General features: G+C 45.2%; 15 non-coding genes and 1 pseudogene across 15 annotated transcripts; all 16 read left to right on the top strand.

The window, feature by feature from the left end:
- The first annotated feature begins 1,023 nt into the window (after window positions 1-1,023).
- On the top strand, window positions 1,024-1,214 carry LOC141179326 (U2 spliceosomal RNA). The gene has a single exon (XR_012255352.1). It is a non-coding gene; the product is annotated as a U2 spliceosomal RNA (small nuclear RNA).
- A 1,115-nt stretch (window positions 1,215-2,329) lies between these two features.
- Window positions 2,330-2,520, top strand: LOC141179325 (U2 spliceosomal RNA). Its single transcript, XR_012255351.1, has one exon. It is a non-coding gene; the product is annotated as a U2 spliceosomal RNA (small nuclear RNA).
- Window positions 2,521-3,635: 1,115 nt separating this feature from the next.
- On the top strand, window positions 3,636-3,826 carry LOC141179323 (U2 spliceosomal RNA). Its single transcript, XR_012255350.1, has one exon. It is a non-coding gene; the product is annotated as a U2 spliceosomal RNA (small nuclear RNA).
- A 1,112-nt stretch (window positions 3,827-4,938) lies between these two features.
- LOC141179322 (U2 spliceosomal RNA) lies at window positions 4,939-5,129 on the top strand. Its single transcript, XR_012255349.1, has one exon. It is a non-coding gene; the product is annotated as a U2 spliceosomal RNA (small nuclear RNA).
- A 1,115-nt stretch (window positions 5,130-6,244) lies between these two features.
- LOC141179434 (U2 spliceosomal RNA) lies at window positions 6,245-6,435 on the top strand. Its single transcript, XR_012255450.1, has one exon. It is a non-coding gene; the product is annotated as a U2 spliceosomal RNA (small nuclear RNA).
- A 1,112-nt stretch (window positions 6,436-7,547) lies between these two features.
- On the top strand, window positions 7,548-7,738 carry LOC141179320 (U2 spliceosomal RNA). The gene has a single exon (XR_012255347.1). It is a non-coding gene; the product is annotated as a U2 spliceosomal RNA (small nuclear RNA).
- A 1,112-nt stretch (window positions 7,739-8,850) lies between these two features.
- LOC141179319 (U2 spliceosomal RNA) lies at window positions 8,851-9,041 on the top strand. Its single transcript, XR_012255346.1, has one exon. It is a non-coding gene; the product is annotated as a U2 spliceosomal RNA (small nuclear RNA).
- A 1,115-nt stretch (window positions 9,042-10,156) lies between these two features.
- On the top strand, window positions 10,157-10,347 carry LOC141179318 (U2 spliceosomal RNA). Its single transcript, XR_012255345.1, has one exon. It is a non-coding gene; the product is annotated as a U2 spliceosomal RNA (small nuclear RNA).
- A 1,115-nt stretch (window positions 10,348-11,462) lies between these two features.
- Window positions 11,463-11,653, top strand: LOC141179317 (U2 spliceosomal RNA). The gene has a single exon (XR_012255344.1). It is a non-coding gene; the product is annotated as a U2 spliceosomal RNA (small nuclear RNA).
- A 1,115-nt stretch (window positions 11,654-12,768) lies between these two features.
- LOC141179316 (U2 spliceosomal RNA) lies at window positions 12,769-12,959 on the top strand. Its single transcript, XR_012255343.1, has one exon. It is a non-coding gene; the product is annotated as a U2 spliceosomal RNA (small nuclear RNA).
- A 1,985-nt stretch (window positions 12,960-14,944) lies between these two features.
- LOC141179937 (U2 spliceosomal RNA) lies at window positions 14,945-15,153 on the top strand (annotated as a pseudogene).
- Window positions 15,154-16,268: 1,115 nt separating this feature from the next.
- LOC141179315 (U2 spliceosomal RNA) lies at window positions 16,269-16,459 on the top strand. The gene has a single exon (XR_012255342.1). It is a non-coding gene; the product is annotated as a U2 spliceosomal RNA (small nuclear RNA).
- Window positions 16,460-17,574: 1,115 nt separating this feature from the next.
- On the top strand, window positions 17,575-17,765 carry LOC141179314 (U2 spliceosomal RNA). The gene has a single exon (XR_012255341.1). It is a non-coding gene; the product is annotated as a U2 spliceosomal RNA (small nuclear RNA).
- Window positions 17,766-18,886: 1,121 nt separating this feature from the next.
- On the top strand, window positions 18,887-19,077 carry LOC141179312 (U2 spliceosomal RNA). The gene has a single exon (XR_012255340.1). It is a non-coding gene; the product is annotated as a U2 spliceosomal RNA (small nuclear RNA).
- Window positions 19,078-20,192: 1,115 nt separating this feature from the next.
- Window positions 20,193-20,383, top strand: LOC141179311 (U2 spliceosomal RNA). The gene has a single exon (XR_012255339.1). It is a non-coding gene; the product is annotated as a U2 spliceosomal RNA (small nuclear RNA).
- A 1,121-nt stretch (window positions 20,384-21,504) lies between these two features.
- On the top strand, window positions 21,505-21,695 carry LOC141179310 (U2 spliceosomal RNA). The gene has a single exon (XR_012255338.1). It is a non-coding gene; the product is annotated as a U2 spliceosomal RNA (small nuclear RNA).
- The last annotated feature ends 905 nt before the right edge of the window (window positions 21,696-22,600 follow it).

Here is a 22,600-nt window from a genome sequence, read left to right as displayed (position 1 = left end):
TTTGCTTTTCTTCTCCTCATTGGATTTTTCATGTTCAAAGTTGCAGAAGCCAGATTACAAGCTCATTTTGGTTCAACTTCAGCAACTGTGCATTGCATTGCCATGTAATGTGATGCAATGCTATCTTTCTAGCTCTCCCTTTTTACTTCCTTTTGGATAAACAGACATATTAGGCAAGCATTTTGGAGCTTTCACCTAAATAACTACAGGTGGTGAGATAAGCTGCACAATATAATTGACCTTTCAGTATATTGTTGCACACACACCATCTATTTAGCAAATGCCCTTGTTATCAACAGCAGCCTTTTAAACTCACCTGAGCTAACAGGTATGTGCGCTGGTTACTCTGCTGCGCTTAAAATTTCTTTTTTGGTTTGCTACAATGCCTTTTCTGAAACGTTGTCTCCTTCTGCTGGAACACTGACTTCTTTCATTTAATGCCTGCAGACTATAAAAGAGAACCCAACCCAAAAAGTTTGGTTGATTAGTCTGTGGCATTCTGTTAAACTGTTGCTTATGGCGGTCTCTGTGAGCTTCTCAGCGACATTCAGCCAGCCAGGTATCCTGCCTGCAGTAGATGGAATGTGGCAATGGAACGCTGGCTGCGCGTGTCATAATAGGCTCTGAGCCTTTATATACCTGTGCACAGCAGCAGCCACCTTCAGTCTGCTGCTGGACAGCCAGCAGCAGCAGCAGCAGGAGAGGTATGTAATCAGGAGCCCTCCTGCTAAGGGTAGACAGCTGCTCGTTCCACCCCACCCCCCGCCTTAATTGGTTCTCCTCCCTTCCAACGGTGTTGAGGCGGGTGGGAACAGCAGGGGGTGAAGGTGCTGTGTTTAAAGAGGTGGAGTTATGCAGATCTAAAACGCGTGGATTGCAGCAGCAGCAAGCCGAAAAGTGCAGGCATGTAAGGGATCTAGAGGTTGACAACATGTCTTCTTAACGGGAGTCCAGGAGCTCATCTCCACAAATGGACTTTTCAGGATCCTTGGGTGGCTCCGTAGTTTGAAACCAATTCTGGTTATCGCTTCTCGGCCTTTTGGCTAAGATCAAGTGTAGTATCTGTTCTTATCAGTTTAATATCTGATACGTCCCCTATCTGGGGACCATATATTAAATGGATTTTTAGAACAGGGAGATGGAAAAAGAGCTTGCTCTGTCCACTCCACGCATTGACCTGGTATTGCAGTATCTCCAGGACCGGTGCACCCCTTCTTTAATGCAGTTTCTAAAATCAGAAAGAATTGAATTCAATGTTTTTTGTTCATTTTGCTTGTTTGTCGGATTTTGGGATGGACTCTTTGGCTTTGCTTTTCTTCTCCTCAATGGATTTTTCATGTTCAAAGTTGCAGAAGCCAGATTACAAGCTCATTTTGGTTCAACTTCAGCAACTGTGCATTGCATTGCCATGTAATGTGATGCAATGCTATCTTTCTAGCTCTCCCTTTTTACTTCCTTTTGGATAAACAGACATATTAGGCAAGCATTTTGGAGCTTTCACCTAAATAACTACAGGTGGTGAGATAAGCTGCACAATATAATTGACCTTTCAGTATATTGTTGCACACACACCATCTATTTAGCAAATGCCCTTGTTACCAACAGCAGCCTTTTAAACTCACCTGAGCTAACAGGTATGTGCGCTGGTTACTCTGCTGCGCTTAAAATTTCTTTTTTGGTTTGCTACAATGCCTTTTCTGTAACGTTGTCTCCTTCTGCTGGAACACTGACTTCTTTCATTTAATGCCTGCAGACTATAAAAGAGAACCCAACCCAAAAAGTTTGGTTGATTAGTCTGTGGCATTCTGTTAAACTGTTGCTTATGGCGGTCTCTGTGAGCTTCTCAGCGACATTCAGCCAGCCAGGTATCCTGCCTGCAGTAGATGGAATGTGGCAATGGAACGCTGGCTGCGCGTGTCATAATAGGCTCTGAGCCTTTATATACCTGTGCACAGCAGCAGCCACCTTCAGTCTGCTGCTGGACAGCCAGCAGCAGCAGCAGCAGGAGAGGTATGTAATCAGGAGCCCTCCTGCTAAGGGTAGACAGCTGCTCGTTCCACCCCACCCCCCGCCTTAATTGGTTCTCCTCCCTTCCAACGGTGTTGAGGCGGGTGGGAACAGCAGGGGGTGAAGGTGCTGTGTTTAAAGAGGTGGAGTTATGCAGATCTAAAACGCGTGGATTGCAGCAGCAGCAAGCCGAAAAGTGCAGGCATGTAAGGGATCTAGAGGTTGACAACATGTCTTCTTAACGGGAGTCCAGGAGCTCATCTCCACAAATGGACTTTTCAGGATCCTTGGGTGGCTCCGTAGTTTGAAACCAATTCTGGTTATCGCTTCTCGGCCTTTTGGCTAAGATCAAGTGTAGTATCTGTTCTTATCAGTTTAATATCTGATACGTCCCCTATCTGGGGACCATATATTAAATGGATTTTTAGAACAGGGAGATGGAAAAAGAGCTTGCTCTGTCCACTCCACGCATTGACCTGGTATTGCAGTATCTCCAGGACCGGTGCACCCCTTCTTTAATGCAGTTTCTAAAATCAGAAAGAATTGAATTCAATGTTTTTTGTTCATTTTGCTTGTTTGTCGGATTTTGGGATGGACTCTTTGGCTTTGCTTTTCTTCTCCTCATTGGATTTTTCATGTTCAAAGTTGCAGAAGCCAGATTACAAGCTCATTTTGGTTCAACTTCAGCAACTGTGCATTGCATTGCCATGTAATGTGATGCAATGCTATCTTTCTATCTCTCCCTTTTTACTTCCTTTTGGATAAACAGACATATTAGGCAAGCATTTTGGAGCTTTCACCTAAATAACTACAGGTGGTGAGATAAGCTGCACAATATAATTGACCTTTCAGTATATTGTTGCACACACACCATCTATTTAGCAAATGCCCTTGTTATCAACAGCAGCCTTTTAAACTCACCTGAGCTAACAGGTATGTGCGCTGGTTACTCTGCTGCGCTTAAAATTTCTTTTTTGGTTTGCTACAATGCCTTTTCTGAAACGTTGTCTCCTTCTGCTGGAACACTGACTTCTTTCATTTAATGCCTGCAGACTATAAAAGAGAACCCAACCCAAAAAGTTTGGTTGATTAGTCTGTGGCATTCTGTTAAACTGTTGCTTATGGCGGTCTCTGTGAGCTTCTCAGCGACATTCAGCCAGCCAGGTATCCTGCCTGCAGTAGATGGAATGTGGCAATGGAACGCTGGCTGCGCGTGTCATAATAGGCTCTGAGCCTTTATATACCTGTGCACAGCAGCAGCCACCTTCAGTCTGCTGCTGGACAGCCAGCAGCAGCAGCAGCAGGAGAGGTATGTAATCAGGAGCCCTCCTGCTAAGGGTAGACAGCTGCTCGTTCCACCCCACCCCCCGCCTTAATTGGTTCTCCTCCCTTCCAACGGTGTTGAGGCGGGTGGGAACAGCAGGGGGTGAAGGTGCTGTGTTTAAAGAGGTGGAGTTATGCAGATCTAAAACGCGTGGATTGCAGCAGCAGCAAGCCGAAAAGTGCAGGCATGTAAGGGATCTAGAGGTTGACAACATGTCTTCTTAACGGGAGTCCAGGAGCTCATCTCCACAAATGGACTTTTCAGGATCCTTGGGTGGCTCCGTAGTTTGAAACCAATTCTGGTTATCGCTTCTCGGCCTTTTGGCTAAGATCAAGTGTAGTATCTGTTCTTATCAGTTTAATATCTGATACGTCCCCTATCTGGGGACCATATATTAAATGGATTTTTAGAACAGGGAGATGGAAAAAGAGCTTGCTCTGTCCACTCCACGCATTGACCTGGTATTGCAGTATCTCCAGGACCGGTGCACCCCTTCTTTAATGCAGTTTCTAAAATCAGAAAGAATTGAATTCAATGTTTTTTGTTCATTTTGCTTGTTTGTCGGATTTTGGGATGGACTCTTTGGCTTTGCTTTTCTTCTCCTCATTGGATTTTTCATGTTCAAAGTTGCAGAAGCCAGATTACAAGCTCATTTTGGTTCAACTTCAGCAACTGTGCATTGCATTGCCATGTAATGTGATGCAATGCTATCTTTCTAGCTCTCCCTTTTTACTTCCTTTTGGATAAACAGACATATTAGGCAAGCATTTTGGAGCTTTCACCTAAATAACTACAGGTGGTGAGATAAGCTGCACAATATAATTGACCTTTCAGTATATTGTTGCACACACACCATCTATTTAGCAAATGCCCTTGTTATCAACAGCAGCCTTTTAAACTCACCTGAGCTAACAGGTATGTGCGCTGGTTACTCTGCTGCGCTTAAAATTTCTTTTTTGGTTTGCTACAATGCCTTTTCTGAAACGTTGTCTCCTTCTGCTGGAACACTGACTTCTTTCATTTAATGCCTGCAGACTATAAAAGAGAACCCAACCCAAAAAGTTTGGTTGATTAGTCTGTGGCATTCTGTTAAACTGTTGCTTATGGCGGTCTCTGTGAGCTTCTCAGCGACATTCAGCCAGCCAGGTATCCTGCCTGCAGTAGATGGAATGTGGCAATGGAACGCTGGCTGCGCGTGTCATAATAGGCTCTGAGCCTTTATATACCTGTGCACAGCAGCAGCCACCTTCAGTCTGCTGCTGGACAGCCAGCAGCAGCAGCAGGAGAGGTATGTAATCAGGAGCCCTCCTGCTAAGGGTAGACAGCTGCTCGTTCCACCCCACCCCCCGCCTTAATTGGTTCTCCTCCCTTCCAACGGTGTTGAGGCGGGTGGGAACAGCAGGGGGTGAAGGTGCTGTGTTTAAAGAGGTGGAGTTATGCAGATCTAAAACGCGTGGATTGCAGCAGCAGCAAGCCGAAAAGTGCAGGCATGTAAGGGATCTAGAGGTTGACAACATGTCTTCTTAACGGGAGTCCAGGAGCTCATCTCCACAAATGGACTTTTCAGGATCCTTGGGTGGCTCCGTAGTTTGAAACCAATTCTGGTTATCGCTTCTCGGCCTTTTGGCTAAGATCAAGTGTAGTATCTGTTCTTATCAGTTTAATATCTGATACGTCCCCTATCTGGGGACCATATATTAAATGGATTTTTAGAACAGGGAGATGGAAAAAGAGCTTGCTCTGTCCACTCCACGCATTGACCTGGTATTGCAGTATCTCCAGGACCGGTGCACCCCTTCTTTAATGCAGTTTCTAAAATCAGAAAGAATTGAATTCAATGTTTTTTGTTCATTTTGCTTGTTTGTCGGATTTTGGGATGGACTCTTTGGCTTTGCTTTTCTTCTCCTCATTGGATTTTTCATGTTCAAAGTTGCAGAAGCCAGATTACAAGCTCATTTTGGTTCAACTTCAGCAACTGTGCATTGCATTGCCATGTAATGTGATGCAATGCTATCTTTCTAGCTCTCCCTTTTTACTTCCTTTTGGATAAACAGACATATTAGGCAAGCATTTTGGAGCTTTCACCTAAATAACTACAGGTGGTGAGATAAGCTGCACAATATAATTGACCTTTCAGTATATTGTTGCACACACACCATCTATTTAGCAAATGCCCTTGTTATCAACAGCAGCCTTTTAAACTCACCTGAGCTAACAGGTATGTGCGCTGGTTACTCTGCTGCGCTTAAAATTTCTTTTTTGGTTTGCTACAATGCCTTTTCTGAAACGTTGTCTCCTTCTGCTGGGACACTGACTTCTTTCATTTAATGCCTGCAGACTATAAAAGAGAACCCAACCCAAAAAGTTTGGTTGATTAGTCTGTGGCATTCTGTTAAACTGTTGCTTATGGCGGTCTCTGTGAGCTTCTCAGCGACATTCAGCCAGCCAGGTATCCTGCCTGCAGTAGATGGAATGTGGCAATGGAACGCTGGCTGCGCGTGTCATAATAGGCTCTGAGCCTTTATATACCTGTGCACAGCAGCAGCCACCTTCAGTCTGCTGCTGGACAGCCAGCAGCAGCAGCAGCAGGAGAGGTATGTAATCAGGAGCCCTCCTGCTAAGGGTAGACAGCTGCTCGTTCCACCCCACCCCCCGCCTTAATTGGTTCTCCTCCCTTCCAACGGTGTTGAGGCGGGTGGGAACAGCAGGGGGTGAAGGTGCTGTGTTTAAAGAGGTGGAGTTATGCAGATCTAAAACGCGTGGATTGCAGCAGCAGCAAGCCGAAAAGTGCAGGCATGTAAGGGATCTAGAGGTTGACAACATGTCTTCTTAACGGGAGTCCAGGAGCTCATCTCCACAAATGGACTTTTCAGGATCCTTGGGTGGCTCCGTAGTTTGAAACCAATTCTGGTTATCGCTTCTCGGCCTTTTGGCTAAGATCAAGTGTAGTATCTGTTCTTATCAGTTTAATATCTGATACGTCCCCTATCTGGGGACCATATATTAAATGGATTTTTAGAACAGGGAGATGGAAAAAGAGCTTGCTCTGTTCACTCCACGCATTGACCTGGTATTGCAGTATCTCCAGGACCGGTGCACCCCTTCTTTAATGCAGTTTCTAAAATCAGAAAGAATTGAATTCAATGTTTTTTGTTCATTTTGCTTGTTTGTCGGATTTTGGGATGGACTCTTTGGCTTTGCTTTTCTTCTCCTCATTGGATTTTTCATGTTCAAAGTTGCAGAAGCCAGATTACAAGCTCATTTTGGTTCAACTTCAGCAACTGTGCATTGCATTGCCATGTAATGTGATGCAATGCTATCTTTCTAGCTCTCCCTTTTTACTTCCTTTTGGATAAACAGACATATTAGGCAAGCATTTTGGAGCTTTCACCTAAATAACTACAGGTGGTGAGATAAGCTGCACAATATAATTGACCTTTCAGTATATTGTTGCACACACACCATCTATTTAGCAAATGCCCTTGTTATCAACAGCAGCCTTTTAAACTCACCTGAGCTAACAGGTATGTGCGCTGGTTACTCTGCTGCGCTTAAAATTTCTTTTTTGGTTTGCTACAATGCCTTTTCTGAAACGTTGTCTCCTTCTGCTGGAACACTGACTTCTTTCATTTAATGCCTGCAGACTATAAAAGAGAACCCAACCCAAAAAGTTTGGTTGATTAGTCTGTGGCATTCTGTTAAACTGTTGCATATGGCGGTCTCTGTGAGCTTCTCAGCGACATTCAGCCAGCCAGGTATCCTGCCTGCAGTAGATGGAATGTGGCAATGGAACGCTGGCTGCGCGTGTCATAATAGGCTCTGAGCCTTTATATACCTGTGCACAGCAGCAGCCACCTTCAGTCTGCTGCTGGACAGCCAGCAGCAGCAGCAGGAGAGGTATGTAATCAGGAGCCCTCCTGCTAAGGGTAGACAGCTGCTCGTTCCACCCCACCCCCCGCCTTAATTGGTTCTCCTCCCTTCCAACGGTGTTGAGGCGGGTGGGAACAGCAGGGGGTGAAGGTGCTGTGTTTAAAGAGGTGGAGTTATGCAGATCTAAAACGCGTGGATTGCAGCAGCAGCAAGCCGAAAAGTGCAGGCATGTAAGGGATCTAGAGGTTGACAACATGTCTTCTTAACGGGAGTCCAGGAGCTCATCTCCACAAATGGACTTTTCAGGATCCTTGGGTGGCTCCGTAGTTTGAAACCAATTCTGGTTATCGCTTCTCGGCCTTTTGGCTAAGATCAAGTGTAGTATCTGTTCTTATCAGTTTAATATCTGATACGTCCCCTATCTGGGGACCATATATTAAATGGATTTTTAGAACAGGGAGATGGAAAAAGAGCTTGCTCTGTCCACTCCACGCATTGACCTGGTATTGCAGTATCTCCAGGACCGGTGCACCCCTTCTTTAATGCAGTTTCTAAAATCAGAAAGAATTGAATTCAATGTTTTTTGTTCATTTTGCTTGTTTGTCGGATTTTGGGATGGACTCTTTGGCTTTGCTTTTCTTCTCCTCATTGGATTTTTCATGTTCAAAGTTGCAGAAGCCAGATTACAAGCTCATTTTGGTTCAACTTCAGCAACTGTGCATTGCATTGCCATGTAATGTGATGCAATGCTATCTTTCTAGCTCTCCCTTTTTACTTCCTTTTGGATAAACAGACATATTAGGCAAGCATTTTGGAGCTTTCACCTAAATAACTACAGGTGGTGAGATAAGCTGCACAATATAATTGACCTTTCAGTATATTGTTGCACACACACCATCTATTTAGCAAATGCCCTTGTTATCAACAGCAGCCTTTTAAACTCACCTGAGCTAACAGGTATGTGCGCTGGTTACTCTGCTGCGCTTAAAATTTCTTTTTTGGTTTGCTACAATGCCTTTTCTGAAACGTTATCTCCTTCTGCTGGGACACTGACTTCTTTCATTTAATGCCTGCAGACTATAAAAGAGAACCCAACCCAAAAAGTTTGGTTGATTAGTCTGTGGCATTCTGTTAAACTGTTGCTTATGGCGGTCTCTGTGAGCTTCTCAGCGACATTCAGCCAGCCAGGTATCCTGCCTGCAGTAGATGGAATGTGGCAATGGAACGCTGGCTGCGCGTGTCATAATAGGCTCTGAGCCTTTATATACCTGTGCACAGCAGCAGCCACCTTCAGTCTGCTGCTGGACAGCCAGCAGCAGCAGCAGGAGAGGTATGTAATCAGGAGCCCTCCTGCTAAGGGTAGACAGCTGCTCGTTCCACCCCACCCCCCGCCTTAATTGGTTCTCCTCCCTTCCAACGGTGTTGAGGCGGGTGGGAACAGCAGGGGGTGAAGGTGCTGTGTTTAAAGAGGTGGAGTTATGCAGATCTAAAATGCGTGGATTGCAGCAGCAGCAAGCCGAAAAGTGCAGGCATGTAAGGGATCTAGAGGTTGACAACATGTCTTCTTAACGGGAGTCCAGGAGCTCATCTCCACAAATGGACTTTTCAGGATCCTTGGGTGGCTCCGTAGTTTGAAACCAATTCTGGTTATCGCTTCTCGGCCTTTTGGCTAAGATCAAGTGTAGTATCTGTTCTTATCAGTTTAATATCTGATACGTCCCCTATCTGGGGACCATATATTAAATGGATTTTTAGAACAGGGAGATGGAAAAAGAGCTTGCTCTGTCCACTCCACGCATTGACCTGGTATTGCAGTATCTCCAGGACCGGTGCACCCCTTCTTTAATGCAGTTTCTAAAATCAGAAAGAATTGAATTCAATGTTTTTTGTTCATTTTGCTTGTTTGTCGGATTTTGGGATGGACTCTTTGGCTTTGCTTTTCTTCTCCTCATTGGATTTTTCATGTTCAAAGTTGCAGAAGCCAGATTACAAGCTCATTTTGGTTCAACTTCAGCAACTGTGCATTGCATTGCCATGTAATGTGATGCAATGCTATCTTTCTAGCTCTCCCTTTTTACTTCCTTTTGGATAAACAGACATATTAGGCAAGCATTTTGGAGCTTTCACCTAAATAACTACAGGTGGTGAGATAAGCTGCACAATATAATTGACCTTTCAGTATATTGTTGCACACACACCATCTATTTAGCAAATGCCCTTGTTATCAACAGCAGCCTTTTAAACTCACCTGAGCTAACAGGTATGTGCGCTGGTTACTCTGCTGCGCTTAAAATTTCTTTTTTGGTTTGCTACAATGCCTTTTCTGAAACGTTGTCTCCTTCTGCTGGAACACTGACTTCTTTCATTTAATGCCTGCAGACTATAAAAGAGAACCCAACCCAAAAAGTTTGGTTGATTAGTCTGTGGCATTCTGTTAAACTGTTGCTTATGGCGGTCTCTGTGAGCTTCTCAGCGACATTCAGCCAGCCAGGTATCCTGCCTGCAGTAGATGGAATGTGGCAATGGAACGCTGGCTGCGCGTGTCATAATAGGCTCCGAGCCTTTATATACCTGTGCACAGCAGCAGCCACCTTCAGTCTGCTGCTGGACAGCCAGCAGCAGCAGCAGCAGGAGAGGTATGTAATCAGGAGCCCTCCTGCTAAGGGTAGACAGCTGCTCGTTCCACCCCACCCCCCGCCTTAATTGGTTCTCCTCCCTTCCAACGGTGTTGAGGCGGGTGGGAACAGCAGGGGGTGAAGGTGCTGTGTTTAAAGAGGTGGAGTTATGCAGATCTAAAACGCGTGGATTGCAGCAGCAGCAAGCCGAAAAGTGCAGGCATGTAAGGGATCTAGAGGTTGACAACATGTCTTCTTAACGGGAGTCCAGGAGCTCATCTCCACAAATGGACTTTTCAGGATCCTTGGGTGGCTCCGTAGTTTGAAACCAATTCTGGTTATCGCTTCTCGGCCTTTTGGCTAAGATCAAGTGTAGTATCTGTTCTTATCAGTTTAATATCTGATACGTCCCCTATCTGGGGACCATATATTAAATGGATTTTTAGAACAGGGAGATGGAAAAAGAGCTTGCTCTGTCCACTCCACGCATTGACCTGGTATTGCAGTATCTCCAGGACCGGTGCACCCCTTCTTTAATGCAGTTTCTAAAATCAGAAAGAATTGAATTCAATGTTTTTTGTTCATTTTGCTTGTTTGTCGGATTTTGGGATGGACTCTTTGGCTTTGCTTTTCTTCTCCTCATTGGATTTTTCATGTTCAAAGTTGCAGAAGCCAGATTACAAGCTCATTTTGGTTCAACTTCAGCAACTGTGCATTGCATTGCCATGTAATGTGATGCAATGCTATCTTTCTAGCTCTCCCTTTTTACTTCCTTTTGGATAAACAGACATATTAGGCAAGCATTTTGGAGCTTTCACCTAAATAACTACAGGTGGTGAGATAAGCTGCACAATATAATTGACCTTTCAGTATATTGTTGCACACACACCATCTATTTAGCAAATGCCCTTGTTATCAACAGCAGCCTTTTAAACTCACCTGAGCTAACAGGTATGTGCGCTGGTTACTCTGCTGCGCTTAAAATTTCTTTTTTGGTTTGCTACAATGCCTTTTCTGAAACGTTGTCTCCTTCTGCTGGAACACTGACTTCTTTCATTTAATGCCTGCAGACTATAAAAGAGAACCCAACCCAAAAAGTTTGGTTGATTAGTCTGTGGCATTCTGTTAAACTGTTGCTTATGGCGGTCTCTGTGAGCTTCTCAGCGACATTCAGCCAGCCAGGTATCCTGCCTGCAGTAGATGGAATGTGGCAATGGAACGCTGGCTGCGCGTGTCATAATAGGCTCTGAGCCTTTATATACCTGTGCACAGCAGCAGCCACCTTCAGTCTGCTGCTGGACAGCCAGCAGCAGCAGCAGCAGGAGAGGTATGTAATCAGGAGCCCTCCTGCTAAGGGTAGACAGCTGCTCGTTCCACCCCACCCCCCGCCTTAATTGGTTCTCCTCCCTTCCAACGGTGTTGAGGCGGGTGGGAACAGCAGGGGGTGAAGGTGCTGTGTTTAAAGAGGTGGAGTTATGCAGATCTAAAACGCGTGGATTGCAGCAGCAGCAAGCCGAAAAGTGCAGGCATGTAAGGGATCTAGAGGTTGACAACATGTCTTCTTAACGGGAGTCCAGGAGCTCATCTCCACAAATGGACTTTTCAGGATCCTTGGGTGGCTCCGTAGTTTGAAACCAATTCTGGTTATCGCTTCTCGGCCTTTTGGCTAAGATCAAGTGTAGTATCTGTTCTTATCAGTTTAATATCTGATACGTCCCCTATCTGGGGACCATATATTAAATGGATTTTTAGAACAGGGAGATGGAAAAAGAGCTTGCTCTGTCCACTCCACGCATTGACCTGGTATTGCAGTATCTCCAGGACCGGTGCACCCCTTCTTTAATGCAGTTTCTAAAATCAGAAAGAATTGAATTCAATGTTTTTTGTTCATTTTGCTTGTTTGTCGGATTTTGGGATGGACTCTTTGGCTTTGCTTTTCTTCTCCTCATTGGATTTTTCATGTTCAAAGTTGCAGAAGCCAGATTACAAGCTCATTTTGGTTCAACTTCAGCAACTGTGCATTGCATTGCCATGTAATGTGATGCAATGCTATCTTTCTAGCTCTCCCTTTTTACTTCCTTTTGGATAAACAGACATATTAGGCAAGCATTTTGGAGCTTTCACCTAAATAACTACAGGTGGTGAGATAAGCTGCACAATATAATTGACCTTTCAGTATATTGTTGCACACACACCATCTATTTAGCAAATGCCCTTGTTATCAACAGCAGCCTTTTAAACTCACCTGAGCTAACAGGTATGTGCGCTGGTTACTCTGCTGCGCTTAAAATTTCTTTTTTGGTTTGCTACAATGCCTTTTCTGAAACGTTGTCTCCTTCTGCTGGAACACTGACTTCTTTCATTTAATGCCTGCAGACTATAAAAGAGAACCCAACCCAAAAAGTTTGGTTGATTAGTCTGTGGCATTCTGTTAAACTGTTGCTTATGGCGGTCTCTGTGAGCTTCTCAGCGACATTCAGCCAGCCAGGTATCCTGCCTGCAGTAGATGGAATGTGGCAATGGAACGCTGGCTGCGCGTGTCATAATAGGCTCTGAGCCTTTATATACCTGTGCACAGCAGCAGCCACCTTCAGTCTGCTGCTGGACAGCCAGCAGCAGCAGCAGCAGGAGAGGTATGTAATCAGGAGCCCTCCTGCTAAGGGTAGACAGCTGCTCGTTCCACCCCACCCCCCGCCTTAATTGGTTCTCCTCCCTTCCAACGGTGTTGAGGCGGGTGGGAACAGCAGGGGGTGAAGGTGCTGTGTTTAAAGAGGTGGAGTTATGCAGATCTAAAACGCGTGGATTGCAGCAGCAGCAAGCCGAAAAGTGCAGGCATGTAAGGGATCTAGAGGTTGACAACATGTCTTCTTAACGGGAGTCCAGGAGCTCATCTCCACAAATGGACTTTTCAGGATCCTTGGGTGGCTCCGTAGTTTGAAACCAATTCTGGTTATCGCTTCTCGGCCTTTTGGCTAAGATCAAGTGTAGTATCTGTTCTTATCAGTTTAATATCTGATACGTCCCCTATCTGGGGACCATATATTAAATGGATTTTTAGAACAGGGAGATGGAAAAAGAGCTTGCTCTGTCCACTCCACGCATTGACCTGGTATTGCAGTATCTCCAGGACCGGTGCACCCCTTCTTTAATGCAGTTTCTAAAATCAGAAAGAATTGAATTCAATGTTTTTTGTTCATTTTGCTTGTTTGTCGGATTTTGGGATGGACTCTTTGGCTTTGCTTTTCTTCTCCTCATTGGATTTTTCATGTTCAAAGTTGCAGAAGCCAGATTACAAGCTCATTTTGGTTCAACTTCAGCAACTGTGCATTGCATTGCCATGTAATGTGATGCAATGCTATCTTTCTAGCTCTCCCTTTTTACTTCCTTTTGGATAAACAGACATATTAGGCAAGCATTTTGGAGCTTTCACCTAAATAACTACAGGTGGTGAGATAAGCTGCACAATATAATTGACCTTTCAGTATATTGTTGCACACACACCATCTATTTAGCAAATGCCCTTGTTATCAACAGCAGCCTTTTAAACTCACCTGAGCTAACAGGTATGTGCGCTGGTTACTCTGCTGCGCTTAAAATTTCTTTTTTGGTTTGCTACAATGCCTTTTCTGAAACGTTGTCTCCTTCTGCTGGAACACTGACTTCTTTCATTTAATGCCTGCAGACTATAAAAGAGAACCCAACCCAAAAAGTTTGGTTGATTAGTCTGTGGCATTCTGTTAAACTGTTGCTTATGGCGGTCTCTGTGAGCTTCTCAGCGACATTCAGCCAGCCAGGTATCCTGCCTGCAGTAGATGGAATGTGGCAATGGAGCGCTGGCTGCGCGTGTCATAATAGGCTCTGAGCCTTTATATACCTGTGCACAGCAGCAGCCACCTTCAGTCTGCTGCTGGACAGCCAGCAGCAGCAGCAGCAGCAGGAGAGGTATGTAATCAGGAGCCCTCCTGCTAAGGGTAGACAGCTGCTCGTTCCACCCCACCCCCCGCCTTAATTGGTTCTCCTCCCTTCCAACGGTGTTGAGGCGGGTGGGAACAGCAGGGGGTGAAGGTGCTGTGTTTAAAGAGGTGGAGTTATGCAGATCTAAAACGCGTGGATTGCAGCAGCAGCAAGCCGAAAAGTGCAGGCATGTAAGGGATCTAGAGGTTGACAACATGTCTTCTTAACGGGAGTCCAGGAGCTCATCTCCACAAATGGACTTTTCAGGATCCTTGGGTGGCTCCGTAGTTTGAAACCAATTCTGGTTATCGCTTCTCGGTCTTTTGGCTAAGATCAAGTGTAGTATCTTTCGAAAAGGCGGTTTTGGATGTTGGCCGCCCTAGTAGATTGATACATTATGCACACTGGGGTTTAGGCGCTTGTTAGTACGCCAGGTGGCTAATATAGTCATCTGGTGGAAAGCATGGCCCCCCAGGATCGACGCCATTGGGCCGGGGAAGATCGAAAGCCCGAAGTGTGAAGTGCCCCAGGAGTTGTGACCCTGGGGTGCCTTAACTCACTGGGATTGGGAACCCCACTTGAGTTTATGGCACATTTGCACAAGCACTTCAAATTTTCTTTCTTCGCACACACCCTTATTCCGGGCCTTCTGGCCTTAGGATGGGGAATTTTTCAATTCCCGGTCGAAGGTCCGGGCAGTATTATACTGTGAAACCTTCACTATTTATTTAATTTCTTTGTCACTGTGTGTCCACTTATTCACGTGTGTCACGTCCTACTAGGATTTTGTCGGGATGCGGTTCCCTTACGGGTTCCTCTCTTGGCAGGTCTAGGGGGGGAGTGTGTGGCCATCAGGTTCCGCTCCCCCCTGAACCCCCCTGGCTCTCCTCTTTCGGGAGGAGAGCGTTGTTGGCTCCCCTCTTCCGGGAGGGGAGCACAGTCTTTGGCTCCCAGTGCCTTGCTCGGGTGAGAACTCGGGCAGGTGCTGGGGGTAAGATTGGGTCGCCTCTGGCTTCGGCTGGAGGTGGCTTTTTGTCCCTGTTCCTCGCTGTGGCCTTTTGGCTCGGAGGGACGGGGAATGGTTTGGGGGACCCTTCTCCTTTTGGAGAGGGTTTCAAGAAGACCAGCATCCTAGTGCACTTTTTTTGTGGCACTTGTCACTTTTTTAAGCACACTCGGGTTTTGTACACGAATTCGGGCTTAAAAAAAAAAAAAAAAAAAAAAAAAAAATCTGTTCTTATCAGTTTAATATCTGATACGTCCCCTATCTGGGGACCATATATTAAATGGATTTTTAGAACAGGGAGATGGAAAAAGAGCTTGCTCTGTCCACTCCACGCATTGACCTGGTATTGCAGTATCTCCAGGACCGGTGCACCCCTTCTTTAATGCAGTTTCTAAAATCAGAAAGAATTGAATTCAATGTTTTTTGTTCATTTTGCTTGTTTGTCGGATTTTGGGATGGACTCTTTGGCTTTGCTTTTCTTCTCCTCATTGGATTTTTCATGTTCAAAGTTGCAGAAGCCAGATTACAAGCTCATTTTGGTTCAACTTCAGCAACTGTGCATTGCATTGCCATGTAATGTGATGCAATGCTATCTTTCTAGCTCTCCCTTTTTACTTCCTTTTGGATAAACAGACATATTAGGCAAGCATTTTGGAGCTTTCACCTAAATAACTACAGGTGGTGAGATAAGCTGCACAATATAATTGACCTTTCAGTATATTGTTGCACACACACCATCTATTTAGCAAATGCCCTTGTTATCAACAGCAGCCTTTTAAACTCACCTGAGCTAACAGGTATGTGCGCTGGTTACTCTGCTGCGCTTAAAATTTCTTTTTTGGTTTGCTACAATGCCTTTTCTGAAACGTTGTCTCCTTCTGCTGGAACACTGACTTCTTTCATTTAATGCCTGCAGACTATAAAAGAGAACCCAACCCAAAAAGTTTGGTTGATTAGTCTGTGGCATTCTGTTAAACTGTTGCTTATGGCGGTCTCTGTGAGCTTCTCAGCGACATTCAGCCAGCCAGGTATCCTGCCTGCAGTAGATGGAATGTGGCAATGGAACGCTGGCTGCGCGTGTCATAATAGGCTCTGAGCCTTTATATACCTGTGCACAGCAGCAGCCACCTTCAGTCTGCTGCTGGACAGCCAGCAGCAGCAGCAGCAGGAGAGGTATGTAATCAGGAGCCCTCCTGCTAAGGGTAGACAGCTGCTCGTTCCACCCCACCCCCCGCCTTAATTGGTTCTCCTCCCTTCCAACGGTGTTGAGGCGGGTGGGAACAGCAGGGGGTGAAGGTGCTGTGTTTAAAGAGGTGGAGTTATGCAGATCTAAAACGCGTGGATTGCAGCAGCAGCAAGCCGAAAAGTGCAGGCATGTAAGGGATCTAGAGGTTGACAACATGTCTTCTTAACGGGAGTCCAGGAGCTCATCTCCACAAATGGACTTTTCAGGATCCTTGGGTGGCTCCGTAGTTTGAAACCAATTCTGGTTATCGCTTCTCGGCCTTTTGGCTAAGATCAAGTGTAGTATCTGTTCTTATCAGTTTAATATCTGATACGTCCCCTATCTGGGGACCATATATTAAATGGATTTTTAGAACAGGGAGATGGAAAAAGAGCTTGCTCTGTCCACTCCACGCATTGACCTGGTATTGCAGTATCTCCAGGACCGGTGCACCCCTTCTTTAATGCAGTTTCTAAAATCAGAAAGAATTGAATTCAATGTTTTTTGTTCATTTTGCTTGTTTGTCGGATTTTGGGATGGACTCTTTGGCTTTGCTTTTCTTCTCCTCATTGGATTTTTCATGTTCAAAGTTGCAGAAGCCAGATTACAAGCTCATTTTGGTTCAACTTCAGCAACTGTGCATTGCATTGCCATGTAATGTGATGCAATGCTATCTTTCTAGCTCTCCCTTTTTACTTCCTTTTGGATAAACAGACATATTAGGCAAGCATTTTGGAGCTTTCACCTAAATAACTACAGGTGGTGAGATAAGCTGCACAATATAATTGACCTTTCAGTATATTGTTGCACACACACCATCTATTTAGCAAATGCCCTTGTTATCAACAGCAGCCTTTTAAACTCACCTGAGCTAACAGGTATGTGCGCTGGTTACTCTGCTGCGCTTAAAATTTCTTTTTTGGTTTGCTACAATGCCTTTTCTGAAACGTTGTCTCCTTCTGCTGGAACACTGACTTCTTTCATTTAATGCCTGCAGACTATAAAAGAGAACCCAACCCAAAAAGTTTGGTTGATTAGTCTGTGGCATTCTGTTAAACTGTTGCTTATGGCGGTCTCTGTGAGCTTCTCAGCGACATTCAGCCAGCCAGGTATCCTGCCTGCAGTAGATGGAATGTGGCAATGGAACGCTGGCTGCGCGTGTCATAATAGGCTCTGAGCCTTTATATACCTGTGCACAGCAGCAGCCACCTTCAGTCTGCTGCTGGACAGCCAGCAGCAGCAGCAGCAGGAGAGGTATGTAATCAGGAGCCCTCCTGCTAAGGGTAGACAGCTGCTCGTTCCACCCCACCCCCCGCCTTAATTGGTTCTCCTCCCTTCCAACGGTGTTGAGGCGGGTGGGAACAGCAGGGGGTGAAGGTGCTGTGTTTAAAGAGGTGGAGTTATGCAGATCTAAAACGCGTGGATTGCAGCAGCAGCAAGCCGAAAAGTGCAGGCATGTAAGGGATCTAGAGGTTGACAACATGTCTTCTTAACGGGAGTCCAGAAGCTCATCTCCACAAATGGACTTTTCAGGATCCTTGGGTGGCTCCGTAGTTTGAAACCAATTCTGGTTATCGCTTCTCGGCCTTTTGGCTAAGATCAAGTGTAGTATCTGTTCTTATCAGTTTAATATCTGATACGTCCCCTATCTGGGGACCATATATTAAATGGATTTTTAGAACAGGGAGATGGAAAAAGAGCTTGCTCTGTCCACTCCACGCATTGACCTGGTATTGCAGTATCTCCAGGACCGGTGCACCCCTTCTTTAATGCAGTTTCTAAAATCAGAAAGAATTGAATTCAATGTTTTTTGTTCATTTTGCTTGTTTGTCGGATTTTGGGATGGACTCTTTGGCTTTGCTTTTCTTCTCCTCATTGGATTTTTCATGTTCAAAGTTGCAGAAGCCAGATTACAAGCTCATTTTGGTTCAACTTCAGCAACTGTGCATTGCATTGCCATGTAATGTGATGCAATGCTATCTTTCTAGCTCTCCCTTTTTACTTCCTTTTGGATAAACAGACATATTAGGCAAGCATTTTGGAGCTTTCACCTAAATAACTACAGGTGGTGAGATAAGCTGCACAATATAATTGACCTTTCAGTATATTGTTGCACACACACCATCTATTTAGCAAATGCCCTTGTTATCAACAGCAGCCTTTTAAACTCACCTGAGCTAACAGGTATGTGCGCTGGTTACTCTGCTGCGCTTAAAATTTCTTTTTTGGTTTGCTTTTTTTTCAATGCCTTTTCTGAAACGTTGTCTCCTTCTGCTGGAACCCTGACTTCTTTCATTTAATGCCTGCAGACTATAAAAGAGAACCCAACCCAAAAAGTTTGGTTGATTAGTCTGTGGCATTCTGTTAAACTGTTGCTTATGGCGGTCTCTGTGAGCTTCTCAGCGACATTCAGCCAGCCAGGTATCCTGCCTGCAGTAGATGGAATGTGGCAATGGAACGCTGGCTGCGCGTGTCATAATAGGCTCTGAGCCTTTATATACCTGTGCACAGCAGCAGCCACCTTCAGTCTGCTGCTGGACAGCCAGCAGCAGCAGCAGCAGGAGAGGTATGTAATCAGGAGCCCTCCTGCTAAGGGTAGACAGCTGCTCGTTCCACCCCACCCCCCGCCTTAATTGGTTCTCCTCCCTTCCAACGGTGTTGAGGCGGGTGGGAACAGCAGGGGGTGAAGGTGCTGTGTTTAAAGAGGTGGAATTATGCAGATCTAAAACGCGTGGATTGCAGCAGCAGCAAGCCGAAAAGTGCAGGCATGTAAGGGATCTAGAGGTTGACAACATGTCTTCTTAACGGGAGTCCAGGAGCTCATCTCCACAAATGGACTTTTCAGGATCCTTGGGTGGCTCCGTAGTTTGAAACCAATTCTGGTTATCGCTTCTCGGCCTTTTGGCTAAGATCAAGTGTAGTATCTGTTCTTATCAGTTTAATATCTGATACGTCCCCTATCTGGGGACCATATATTAAATGGATTTTTAGAACAGGGAGATGGAAAAAGAGCTTGCTCTGTCCACTCCACGCATTGACCTGGTATTGCAGTATCTCCAGGACCGGTGCACCCCTTCTTTAATGCAGTTTCTAAAATCAGAAAGAATTGAATTCAATGTTTTTTGTTCATTTTGCTTGTTTGTCGGATTTTGGGATGGACTCTTTGGCTTTGCTTTTCTTCTCCTCATTGGATTTTTCATGTTCAAAGTTGCAGAAGCCAGATTACAAGCTCATTTTGGTTCAACTTCAGCAACTGTGCATTGCATTGCCATGTAATGTGATGCAATGCTATCTTTCTAGCTCTCCCTTTTTACTTCCTTTTGGATAAACAGACATATTAGGCAAGCATTTTGGAGCTTTCACCTAAATAACTACAGGTGGTGAGATAAGCTGCACAATATAATTGACCTTTCAGTATATTGTTGCACACACACCATCTATTTAGCAAATGCCCTTGTTATCAACAGCAGCCTTTTAAACTCACCTGAGCTAACAGGTATGTGCGCTGGTTACTCTGCTGCGCTTAAAATTTCTTTTTTGGTTTGCTACAATGCCTTTTCTGAAACGTTGTCTCCTTCTGCTGGAACACTGACTTCTTTCATTTAATGCCTGCAGACTATAAAAGAGAACCCAACCCAAAAAGTTTGGTTGATTAGTCTGTGGCATTCTGTTAAACTGTTGCTTATGGCGGTCTCTGTGAGCTTCTCAGCGACATTCAGCCAGCCAGGTATCCTGCCTGCAGTAGATGGAATGTGGCAATGGAACGCTGGCTGCGCGTGTCATAATAGGCTCTGAGCCTTTATATACCTGTGCACAGCAGCAGCCACCTTCAGTCTGCTGCTGGACAGCCAGCAGCAGCAGCAGCAGGAGAGGTATGTAATCAGGAGCCCTCCTGCTAAGGGTAGACAGCTGCTCGTTCCACCCCACCCCCCGCCTTAATTGGTTCTCCTCCCTTCCAACGGTGTTGAGGCGGGTGGGAACAGCAGGGGGTGAAGGTGCTGTGTTTAAAGAGGTGGAGTTATGCAGATCTAAAACGCGTGGATTGCAGCAGCAGCAAGCCGAAAAGTGCAGGCATGTAAGGGATCTAGAGGTTGACAACATGTCTTCTTAACGGGAGTCCAGGAGCTCATCTCCACAAATGGACTTTTCAGGATCCTTGGGTGGCTCCGTAGTTTGAAACCAATTCTGGTTATCGCTTCTCGGCCTTTTGGCTAAGATCAAGTGTAGTATCTGTTCTTATCAGTTTAATATCTGATACGTCCCCTATCTGGGGACCATATATTAAATGGATTTTTAGAACAGGGAGATGGAAAAAGAGCTTGCTCTGTCCACTCCACGCATTGACCTGGTATTGCAGTATCTCCAGGACCGGTGCACCCCTTCTTTAATGCAGTTTCTAAAATCAGAAAGAATTGAATTCAATGTTTTTTGTTCATTTTGCTTGTTTGTCGGATTTTGGGATGGACTCTTTGGCTTTGCTTTTCTTCTCCTCATTGGATTTTTCATGTTCAAAGTTGCAGAAGCCAGATTACAAGCTCATTTTGGTTCAACTTCAGCAACTGTGCATTGCATTGCCATGTAATGTGATGCAATGCTATCTTTCTAGCTCTCCCTTTTTACTTCCTTTTGGATAAACAGACATATTAGGCAAGCATTTTGGAGCTTTCACCTAAATAACTACAGGTGGTGAGATAAGCTGCACAATATAATTGACCTTTCAGTATATTGTTGCACACACACCATCTATTTAGCAAATGCCCTTGTTATCAACAGCAGCCTTTTAAACTCACCTGAGCTAACAGGTATGTGCGCTGGTTACTCTGCTGCGCTTAAAATTTCTTTTTTGGTTTGCTTTTTTTTCAATGCCTTTTCTGAAACGTTGTCTCCTTCTGCTGGAACACTGACTTCTTTCATTTAATGCCTGCAGACTATAAAATAGAACCCAACCCAAAAAGTTTGGTTGATTAGTCTGTGGCATTCTGTTAAACTGTTGCTTATGGCGGTCTCTGTGAGCTTCTCAGCGACATTCAGCCAGCCAGGTATCCTGCCTGCAGTAGATGGAATGTGGCAATGGAACGCTGGCTGCGCGTGTCATAATAGGCTCTGAGCCTTTATATACCTGTGCACAGCAGCAGCCACCTTCAGTCTGCTGCTGGACAGCCAGCAGCAGCAGCAGCAGGAGAGGTATGTAATCAGGAGCCCTCCTGCTAAGGGTAGACAGCTGCTCGTTCCACCCCACCCCCCGCCTTAATTGGTTCTCCTCCCTTCCAACGGTGTTGAGGCGGGTGGGAACAGCAGGGGGTGAAGGTGCTGTGTTTAAAGAGGTGGAATTATGCAGATCTAAAACGCGTGGATTGCAGCAGCAGCAAGCCGAAAAGTGCAGGCATGTAAGGGATCTAGAGGTTGACAACATGTCTTCTTAACGGGAGTCCAGGAGCTCATCTCCACAAATGGACTTTTCAGGATCCTTGGGTGGCTCCGTAGTTTGAAACCAATTCTGGTTATCGCTTCTCGGCCTTTTGGCTAAGATCAAGTGTAGTATCTGTTCTTATCAGTTTAATATCTGATACGTCCCCTATCTGGGGACCATATATTAAATGGATTTTTAGAACAGGGAGATGGAAAAAGAGCTTGCTCTGTCCACTCCACGCATTGACCTGGTATTGCAGTATCTCCAGGACCGGTGCACCCCTTCTTTAATGCAGTTTCTAAAATCAGAAAGAATTGAATTCAATGTTTTTTGTTCATTTTGCTTGTTTGTCGGATTTTGGGATGGACTCTTTGGCTTTGCTTTTCTTCTCCTCAATGGATTTTTCATGTTCAAAGTTGCAGAAGCCAGATTACAAGCTCATTTTGGTTCAACTTCAGCAACTGTGCATTGCATTGCCATGTAATGTGATGCAATGCTATCTTTCTAGCTCTCCCTTTTTACTTCCTTTTGGATAAACAGACATATTAGGCAAGCATTTTGGAGCTTTCACCTAAATAACTACAGGTGGTGAGATAAGCTGCACAATATAATTGACCTTTCAGTATATTGTTGCACACACACCATCTATTTAGCAAATGCCCTTGTTATCAACAGCAGCCTTTTAAACTCACCTGAGCTAACAGGTATGTGCGCTGGTTACTCTGCTGCGCTTAAAATTTCTTTTTTGGTTTGCTACAATGCCTTTTCTGAAACGTTGTCTCCTTCTGCTGGAACACTGACTTCTTTCATTTAATGCCTGCAGACTATAAAAGAGAACCCAACCCAAAAAGTTTGGTTGATTAGTCTGTGGCATTCTGTTAAACTGTTGCTTATGGCGGTCTCTGTGAGCTTCTCAGCGACATTCAGCCAGCCAGGTATCCTGCCTGCAGTAGATGGAATGTGGCAATGGAACGCTGGCTGCGCGTGTCATAATAGGCTCTGAGCCTTTATATACCTGTGCACAGCAGCAGCCACCTTCAGTCTGCTGCTGGACAGCCAGCAGCAGCAGCAGCAGGAGAGGTATGTAATCAGGAGCCCTCCTGCTAAGGGTAGACAGCTGCTCGTTCCACCCCACCCCCCGCCTTAATTGGTTCTCCTCCCTTCCAACGGTGTTGAGGCGGGTGGGAAC

The sequence above is a fragment of the Phyllobates terribilis genome, unplaced genomic scaffold (assembly GCF_046119375.1).
Source record: "Phyllobates terribilis strain yellow unplaced genomic scaffold, ASM4611937v1 Scaffold_30__1_contigs__length_15301838, whole genome shotgun sequence".
Classification (NCBI taxonomy): Eukaryota; Metazoa; Chordata; class Amphibia; order Anura; family Dendrobatidae; genus Phyllobates; species Phyllobates terribilis.
Note: the sequence above shows the minus strand (reverse complement) of the source record. Positions and strands in the feature narration are given on the sequence as shown.